Genomic DNA, 10,562 nt, shown 5'->3' with positions numbered 1-10,562 from the left:
TCGAGTGATTTGAAAGCATAAACCACAGGAGTAGTTGCCGTCTGAAAGACCTCTTATTGCTTAGCTTTTTTATGAGAGCATTTGCCTGCACACTCCTCTTTAAAACCTGGCTTTGCTTAATCACATGTTTTATCCTCCTAGTTCTCCTGACAGGTCAAGGAAAATTAGAGTGATCGGGTATCTCTGCTTGAGAAAAAAAAGAGATAGTTGGTATACGGACCTTTAACATGTTTTGATGTGAGTTAAAAGAGAAAGAAATTGGTCAGAGATAAAAACTTTTGTTAGAGATGAATCTCCTTCTGAGAAAAACGAGATGGGCCAATGTCTGGAACCCACTGGTTTGCTCTGGGTTAGATGCTACTCCAGTCAGACAGATAGATGGAAGTGGATGAGGACAGCCTTAGGCAGACAAATTGGTCTTCTGCTTATCTGGAACAAACAGATCTAATAACAGATAGGCTTCTATTATACAAATATACACAAATTACAAACATGTATTATTTACAGTAAAAGGGTAAACTTGCTGCGGCAGCGCTCAGTATGGTTTGTGTAAATTTGAAATAAAGATGGCAGAAATCACATATATTTCGACACCTGACTGAATTATAAAACTCACGGATTGTCTCAGTCAACCAGGTTCCCTCTAAAAGCTAACAGGACTTGAAACTCGTTTTAAACAGCAATATAATTTGCAAGCTGCCAAAGTGATCCATTCATGTTTAAAAGATGTCATCATACACAAAACATTTGTTTGATTTATAATAGTATTAATGTCCGACCTTGTCTTTTGTTAAATACCCTCTCCTATGGCTCGGGACACCTATTATCTAGCAGGTAATGACCGATGCAGCATACATAAATAAAAATACAGATAATGAGTGTATGAACTGATAGAAAGTGTCACAGACAAATAAAAAGAAAGACACAGTCTGATCTGATACGAGTACAGCACCCTGGAACAGTATTTACTGTGTATTGTTTGGGACTGCAAACACACTCTTTGATCCCCAATACCATTGCTGGTAGAGGGGATAGCCTTTTAAAAATAAGAAAGACAATTACTGTACGTGTACCCTCTCTGTGGACATTATATCATTCATTCACCACTCACATCCTGATGGCTCCTTTCCAATTTGAACCAAAATCCAATGTATTGCCCCAGGGTTTGTTGATAAGAAATAGGTTGTAATCTGTACATGTGTCTGTGCATTGAATTCATTGAGATGCCTTTTGTAATGTTTCACAATTTAAAAGATGGAACAGCCTGTCTGTTACTATGGTTACAAATATGGCTATCTGTTTGAAGATCCCAGTGTCCTGATGGCGACTGGAGTGCTTTTGAAAGAAATAACAAGAAGGAAACAGACAATGCAGGCAGAACAGAAGCTTGCTATTTCAATAAAGAGCAGTACTGAGAAAACTGAACACTGGATTCAGTACAATCTAATAAGAGAGCTATCCTCACTGTGAACCAAAATAAAGGCCATCCATCGCCAATTAAAGAAGAGATAATTTGGTCATCCACAGTGTGTAACAAGCTAGTGCTGATAGATTTATAAAACACTCAAGCCTTTTATTGCTACCATCAATAAATCATATTCTTTGAAGCCATTTTCACTTACATTCACCATGAATAAGCAGAAGTTAAAAGACATTAAAAAGAAAAATCCTTATTATTATTATTGTACAGTGTGTCAAATTCTGCAGAATTCATAAAGGTGATACTGTATATCGATATTTTAAAACATTACTGAAAACTACTTCATACATGCTTCAAGACTTCCTGTACAGAAATAAAATAATACCTTTGTATGGATGGCACATTGGAAATGTCCTTGGATTACCCTGGTTCACATCCAGCCACTGGTTAAAGTAACTGCGTCCTGGTGGGCCCAGACCAACTTTAAGTAGACATCATCAACCAAAGAGACTACTGCAAACAACTGGGACAGAAGCACCATTAGCATGAAACTCGTACTGGTTTTGCTAAAATCCCCTCACAACAAAAAAAGATCAAAATACTTTAGACAAAGGAAGTATATAACCTCACAAAAACTGTAAAGTGAGATTTTAAACCACAATGAAAAACATATACATTTTAGAATTAGGAAGGCTAGAGTTTTGTACATGTTTTGTATTATTACTGTCAAACCCAGGCAACATATTATTATTATTTGTTTATTTAGCAGACGCCTTTATTCAAGGCGACTTACAGAGACTAGGGTGTGTGAACTATGCATCAGCTGCAGAGTCACTTACAATTACATCTCATCCGAAAAATGGAGCACAAGGAGGTGAAGTGACTTGCTCATGGTCACACAATGAGTCAGTGGCTGAGGTGGGATTTGAACCGGGAACCTTATGGTTACAAGCCCCTTTTCTTTAACCACTGGACCACACAGCCATATGCGGCAGAGTAGGGGGTAATGTGGAAGATGTAGTCCTGGAGGGTAATGGGACTACATCCTCCAGATTGGCATGGGGTTGTGTCACAAAGACGGCCAGAGTGGGTGGCGTCAGACCAGACAGGAATTCAAACAAAGAGACGGTGGTTGTGATGAGCTGAGTGCAATGGCTGCACTCAGCGTTTAATAACAAAATAAAAGGTTTAAACAACGGAATACAAAACAGGACACAGCACTTGACGCCAAAAGAAACATATAAACAAAACGGACTAAACAGTGAACAGACAAACGGACAAACACGGTGAGCAGATAACACTAATTACTTTACTTTACTTTACTTTTGACTTTCTTTTCTCCTTCTCTCTCTCCCGTTCTCCACTCACCGAACACCAACCCCGACTGAGTGAAACTGTGCATCTATATATACTGTTGTGCTGGGATTCAATTACTAATTAATTACTCACTTGAATCCCAGCACGTGAATTCATTACGTGCAACCCCGTGCCACACATTATACACATTTTATCTGCACGTGAAGTGATGTGCCATCCTCGTGCCTAAATATAATTATACACTTTAAACACACGTGAAACACAGACCCGTTTATATCCCGTGTACCAATCTATACACCAACATTAACATACGCACGCATATATACAACACAGAACACACAAATGCACACAGGGGCGGGGCACTTTGCCACATATACCCCCCCTTGTGCGCAGCACACATGGCCTCAACGGCCACCTCCCCCCTTAAAAATCCAGCAGTCCAGGACAAAGTCTCGGGCTGGGAAGGGAGGCTTCCAGGGGCCCACAGGTGGCAATGTTGCCAGTAGCCAGGCTGCTACTGGCCATGCTGTCAGCAGACGTGCTGACAGCTCCCAGACTGACTCCTTCAGCAGGGGCAGTCCTGGCAGCGGAAAGGCTGCTTGGGGGATGGTCTCCTGACCTCCCCTCTTCTTCGTAGCCGGCAGCTCCCTCTTCCGGGGCTCCGGCCACAGTCTCTTCTGCAGCACAAGTGCTGCAGTGGGAGCAGGTCTCCGGACCTCCCCCACGATCTCCGGCAGCGAAACTGCTGCAGTGGGAGCAGGTCTCCGGACCTCCCCCACGATCTCCGGCAGCGAAACTGCTGCAGTGGGAGCAGGTCTCCGGACCTCCCCCACGATCTCCGGCAGCGAAACTGCTGCAGTGGGAGCAGGTCTCCGGACCTCCCCCACGATCTCCGGCAGCGAAACTGCTGCTGGGGTTGGTGGTCTCCAGACCTCCTCCCCCTTCTTCGTGGCCGACAGCTCCCCTTTCTGGGGCTCCGGCCACCGTACTCCCCGTGGTGGAAGTACGGGAAGCAGAGACAGCTCCTGCTGTTCTGCTTCTGGCGGTGGTGGAGGCAGAGGCAGCTCCTGCTCCTCTGCTCCTGGAAGTGGCAGAGGCAGCTCCTGCTCCTCTGCTCCTTCCGGTGGTGGTGGCGGAGGCAGAGGCAGCTCCTGCTCTTCTGCTCCTTGCGGTGGTGGTGCCGGAGGCAGAGGCAGCTCCTGCTCCTCTGCTCCTGGAGGTGGTGGAGGCAGAGGCAGCTCCTGCTCCTCTGCTCCTGGAGGTGGTGGAGGCAGAAGCAGCTCCAGCTCCTCTGCTCCTGGCGGTGCTGGCTCCCTCTGCTGTGGCGGCTGGGCATGTGCGCACCGTGCTGCCTTCAGCAGCATAGCGAGAGGCTGCTGGGGGACACCAGCATCCTGCCCTTCTCCCCCCCAAAAATTTTCAGGGGGTTGAGCCTGTAACCCCTCCCCTTCCGGCTCTTGGGGCTGAACCAGCAGGCATTTTCCCTCTGCTGGTGGCTTGGGTCCCAGGGCTGTGGAAGCCCCGACTTGCCTCCCTTTGGGCTGTGGACGCACCGACTCCTCCCTTTTGGGCTGTGGACGCACTGACTCCTCCCTTTTGGGCTGTGGACGCACCGACTCCTCCCTTTTGGGCTGTGGACGCACCGACTCCCCCCTCTTGGGCTGTGGACGTTCGGGCTCCTCCCACTCAGGCGTAGGACGTTCGGGCTCCTCCCATTTGGGCTGTGAAGGCAAAACCAGCAGGCATTCACCCTCTGCTGGTGGAGATGGGGACAGCAGGTACTCACCCTCTGCTGGTGGAGATGGGGACAGCAGGTACTCACCCTCTGCTGGTGGAGATGGGGACAGCAGGTACTCCTCTGCTGGTGGTCCTGCTACCTGGGCTGCTGTTCCATTTATGGTTGCCTCCAGGTAGCTGAGGACAAACTCCACACCTTCCTCCAAGGTGTTTGGGGTGTGTTCCTCCTGATAGGCCTCCCATCTCTCACTGTCCATCATCCACAGGGCCTGGACGACTATGGGCAGAGACTGGGCCTCCAGCCCAGCATTCTCCAGCATCCAGTCCCGCACTTTGATGGCGTCTTCCGCCATTTTTTTTTTTTTTTTTTTCTTTTTTTTTAAATCCAAACTGCGGTTCCTGCTCTGGCCTGAGTCCTGGAGGCGCTGTCGATCCCACTTCTGACACCACGTGTCACAAAGACGGCCAGAGTGGGTGGCGTCAGACCAGACAGGAATTCAAACAAAGAGACGGTGGTTGTGATGAGCTGAGTGCAATGGCTGCACTCAGCGTTTAATAACAAAATAAAAGGTTTAAACAACGGAATACAAAACAGGACACGGCACTTGACGCCAAAAGAAACATATAAACAAAACGGACTAAACAGTGAACAGACAAACGGACAAACACGGTGAGCAGATAACACTAATTACTTTACTTTACTTTTGACTTTCTTTTCTCCTTCTCTCTCTCCCGTTCTCCACTCACCGAACACCAACCCCGACTGAGTGAAACTGTGCATCTATATATACTGTTGTGCTGGGATTCAATTACTAATTAATTACTCACTTGAATCCCTGCACGTGAATTCATTACGTGCAACCCCGTGCCACACATTATACACATTTTATCTGCACGTGAAGTGATGTGCCATCCTCGTGCCTAAATATAATTATACACTTTAAACACACGTGAAACACAGACCCGTTTATATCCCGTGTACCAATCTATACACCAACATTAACATACGCACGCATATATACAACACAGAACACACAAATGCACACAGGGGCGGGGCACTTTGCCACAGGTTGCTATTAAGCCAGAAGTGGAATCACCTGGCTCTACTTTAATGAGGAACACCTGCCTGGGATTAGGCAGGCAGATGTATAAAAGCAGGTCTAAATGTTTACAGAGGCTGTCTGTGTGAAGCCTGGGTAATACCTGTGTGGTTTGACTTGAAAACCTGAAAGATATTGTGTAAAACTGTAAAGTGTAACCTGTATTGTGTTTTGTTGAAACGGTAAACGGCTTAGCTGTCCGGTTAAGACTGAAAAGTTTAGTTAGCACTCCTAGGTGGAGTTAGGCTTTTGTTTTGTGTATTGTGTTTTGTTCCAGCATGGTTGGGATGCATTACCACAGTAACCATTTTTAGTTTGATATTCATGTCAACTGTCAATAGTAATATGAAATGTTGTAATGGTTCCATCTCTGATCATGCATATTGGAGGGGATCATCGGAAGTGTAATTCTGATGGACAGTTGACTACAGTACGTTCCAGTTTACAATAATGGACAATTTGGCAGTCTATTAAACAGAATAATGGGCATAGAAACTAAACTGTTCTTTCCCACTGTTTCAGGAGATCCCTCACAGGAATTGTATTGGCAGTGTAATGGAATGGAAGTATATATTACAGCTGTACATTATGTGCCATACCTGGTCTGTGGATATAATGAGTATTGTACTTCATTCTCCACTGCTGCACATCTCACAACTTCCAGAGGCACTTCCTGAATTGCTCAGGATTAATGTAAATCAATAGATAAAGCCAAAAAAAAATAATCGCATTAACCATACTGTGGACATGTTATAGCACATTTCTTATTTGTGTTCATTTTAGCGAGTTTCTAGATTTCATTTGATCGCTCACTTCGATGGTTTTCAGACGGGTGTACAATCACCTAGGAATCACATTTTACATTGAAACTGAAGTGGATAAATGGGGGATTTGAAGTTGTTCAAGGGAAAATATAAAACTATAAAGATACACTTTGATATTCCAGACAAAAACAGAAACAGGCTTGGTTTTATACTTCTAACTCATATAATCTAAATCCAGTGGCAGTTTCCCAAGCTGTAATGCTGACCCCCAAATGTTGGATAAGCAAGTTATAGCAATTATGCAGCAAGTGTTTTCAACATAACAGTTTTCTGTAATGATCGCTGGAGGGCTACCCCCAATGTGACTCTGAACTGTATAGTCAGTATTGCTGAGAAAGTCCCTAATGCATGACCTCTCTGACACTTTTTGAGTGCCTTCCCTGAATTTAAGTTCTCCATTCTCTCTCAGGTGATTAAGCTCACATATAACCCCACCATAAATAACTTGCAGGCACTAAAAACTGAAGGAAAGAAATTACAAAAACACGGCACCCAAAATTAGACAAATACTAACCATGTCTGTTTACCACAGGCTTGTTTCTAATGAAAGTAGCATCTGTGCTTCTTTGACAGTTAATGTACTCTAGATAATGTACAAGCAGACCTTGAAATGCAAGGTCTACTGGGAAATACGTATATGGGGATGGTGCTTTATTCAATATCACACGCTTTTAAAATTAGCCACCCCACCGGTTTCACAGCTGCAATAACAGCAGCAGAGGCCCCATTGAATTTCTATCACGTAATTCATACCAACTATCTTTTAAGTCGCTCTGGCTTTAGACCAGATTGAGTCAGATTTACTGTCTATAAAAAGAAAATATATAGTTCATTATTATCTCTGTGCAGGTGGAGTTATTATTAACGTCGTTACTGCTCCTCTTTCATTGTTCTTTGAATCTTTTGGTTTTTCTCTTGCGTTTTTCAGGATTTGATAAACTGTGGCATCCTGGTTGCTTTACTATAGACCACATGGTCTGATTGTAGCTAGACCTTTGGAGTGTTATTACAACACAGTCTCATTACGTATCAGGAAGCAGCAGAAGCTGTTCATCAGGAGGCTGTGTGGTCCAGTGGTTAAAGAAAAGGGCTTGTAACCAGGAGATCCCCGTTCAAATCCCACCTCAGCCACTGACTCCTTTTGTGACCCTGAGCAAGTCACTTAACCTCCTTGTGCTCCGTCTTTCGGGTGAGACGTAGTTGTAAGTGACTCACACACCCTAGTCTCTCTAAGTCGCCTTGGATAAAGGTGTCTGCTAAATAAACAAATAATAATAATCATAGGTCTTCTTGATAACAAAATATTCCAAATGAAGTCTAAAATACACTCAGTGCTTCAACAGTCAAGAAGGGGGGGCCAGTGATTATATAACTGGTGCTAATAAGAAGCAAGTATGACATGGATTAATCTCACACACTTTTTTTTGTATCAACTTTTTTATTCTTAGGGGCTATTTTAAAGATCTCCACAGAGGCAGTTCTTAATACAGCCGCAATTAAACTCATCACAGACTTCTTTCCACCTTGTTTATTGATGTTATTTAGGGGCTATTGAAACTCCCATCGAATTAATGTATTATTTATGCCCTAACCACTACTCCACACTGCTACTCCACACTGATGTAATATAGAGTTAAACAGTTAATTTGATCAAACAAAGTTTAGTCTTTGATCAGTGAATGGCTACAGATGCATTTCAATAACACCTGTCTGCAGCTTTACCGCCATGATTTTGTCATTTATCAGAAGCATGGCTGGACCTGGATAGTACTGGGATTGGGGATTTGAAGGGAAAACCTGGTGCTCCAGGAAGTGGTGTTGGTAGGGGGCGCTTTCTTTAACTCGAGTCCCAGCTTGGTGTCAGAGAGAACCCAGCAGCAGGAGATCATGCTATCCTTTTGGTGAGACGTTAGCCAAGGTCCGATCTGCTCTGTGGACAAAAAACATCACTGACCTCTTTCAAAGAAGAGCATTGGTATTAACCCTGGATTCATGCTTTATTCTCCATCAAGGTAAATAAAACTCTAATTTGACTCATTCCCCCCTTACTCTGACTAATTCACAAAAACACACAAAAAACTTTTAATTTCCCACTGTAAATGGTAACCTTTACTCAACTGGCCCTTCATGGCTCAATGGTAAAAGCATATGAATTGGTGTTTACTCTATAACTTGACATACTCAATGGTAAACATATAAGTGAAGTTGTCAAACCTTTCATCTAATGCCTCATCAGTGTATGAAACTGATGGGTACACACTCCCTAATGCAAATATTTAGTTAGGGTTCTCAATTTACATTTTTTCCTGTGTTGTTTTTTTTTTTATTTTGTATTAATATGGAAGAGTTGGATCCATACTTGGCACATTAACTTGATTAACTCGCTTAACAAGGTCAAGTTACTTGCCAAATGTCAAAGTGAGATTCAGTGGCTGAGCTGGGGTTTGAAATGCTGGCACTAAAGATAAGATATAATATAATTCTGGCACTAAATGTCACGCTGGCTTCAGATTTAGTTTAGCCTTTCTCATGACTCTATGGGCAGGATCTTCAAAAGGCCGTAAATGATAACTCCAGTGTTATTCAAGAAATCGGTATGTAGCATTGATTTGGGCATTTTCAAGTGGTCGTTATGCCTATTTAATTATTAAATGATCATGCTAATGTGATTTCTGAAATCATATTGATTTATGAAATATTGTTATAATCTTAATGAGCATTGCTTCTTGTGACTATTTATTTTGTTTGTGTGGGAATTTAATAGCAAATCATGTTAATTGTCATGATTTATCAGGAGTTAATTTGCACTTGGAAAAGGGGGTTTTAATTAACGAAACAGTATATAACTCACCTTGAAACAGAAATGTAACAGACCGCGGCTGACGATACAGAGTGTACAGGAAATTGCAAAATGCACATTAAAAGAGTTGTATATCATAAGCTGTGGCAAAGTATCCCCCCGAAAGAGGGTAAATGAATAGTGGGGTTTCATTTTTATTTATGTATTGTTTTTTTTTTAATCCATGCCGTCTGATTTTTACCCACACGCCAGATAATCGTAAATCAGCATTTTATATGTAAAGTCAGGGGCGTGGCATACATTGAGGCAGCAGAGGCAGCCACCTCAGTAAAAATCAGCTAGGTACATTTTTTAAAGAAAAATATATATATATATATATATAAAGATTTTTTTTTTTTAATAATGTGCCCACTTGAATTTTTAAGAGTGGCATAATTGACATGTTTTCATATTATTATAATTATTATTTTTATTTGCCATTTCTTCGTAACATTATTGTGATCTTAGGCTGTATAGAAATTTGCCAGCCGGGGTATTGAAACTTCGTGACACAAAGACATGTTCGATTCTCATTGGTCAGTTTCCCTAGTTAAGCCGCTTGTAGCTCCAGAATTGGATCAAAGATTAGGGATCCAGATCCGCTTCGTACAACATCTTTTTATGATCTGACTGAATTCGGATCTGATCCCATTTTTTGTTCTCATTAGTACAACTGGGCCCTGAAGCAGTGAGTAATCCAGTATATTATTTAGTGGACAGTTCGGTACTGTACATACTCAAAGATGAAACCAATCTATAACCTATTTCTTTCAGACGGTAAGAATGTTTAGTGATTGTATTTCTTCTTATATTAATATTGTTTTTCTGCTGACAGTCCTGTGCAATGTGATGTTTAGCTGCGATACATTTTGATAAATCAGTGTTTTTTTCTTGAGCAATTACTTAATTGAACCCTTAATTGAACTAATAATTAGCTTAATTTGACTTTATAAATAGTGTAGCTTATAAAAATATTGGAGAATTTAAAGTTCCTTATACAATTTTATACCTAAATTGAAATCTCCATCTGTTTAAAATAATCTAAGAGCTCAGATTAGGCAAATTATTAGTTCAATTAAATGTTCAATTATGTAATTGAGCGCTTGGTTGGAACAAAAACCAGCAGGGCAATAGTCCTCCAGGACCAGGATTGAGAACCACTGGGCTAGAAGAATTTGACACTGATTCCATGATTTCTTACATTATACACTGTCAGCTGTATAAGAAATTGCGACACTAAGAGAAAAAAAATGCAGGCTTATCTTGGTCAATATTGTGGTTCATGACCATGGATCCTAGTTTTCCTCAATAAAAAAGAAACTCTC

The sequence above is a fragment of the Acipenser ruthenus genome, chromosome 6 (assembly GCF_902713425.1).
Source record: "Acipenser ruthenus chromosome 6, fAciRut3.2 maternal haplotype, whole genome shotgun sequence".
NCBI classification, from domain to species: domain Eukaryota; kingdom Metazoa; phylum Chordata; class Actinopteri; order Acipenseriformes; family Acipenseridae; genus Acipenser; species Acipenser ruthenus.
The sequence above is the reverse complement of the archived record's forward strand: the minus strand, read 5'-3'. Positions refer to the sequence as shown.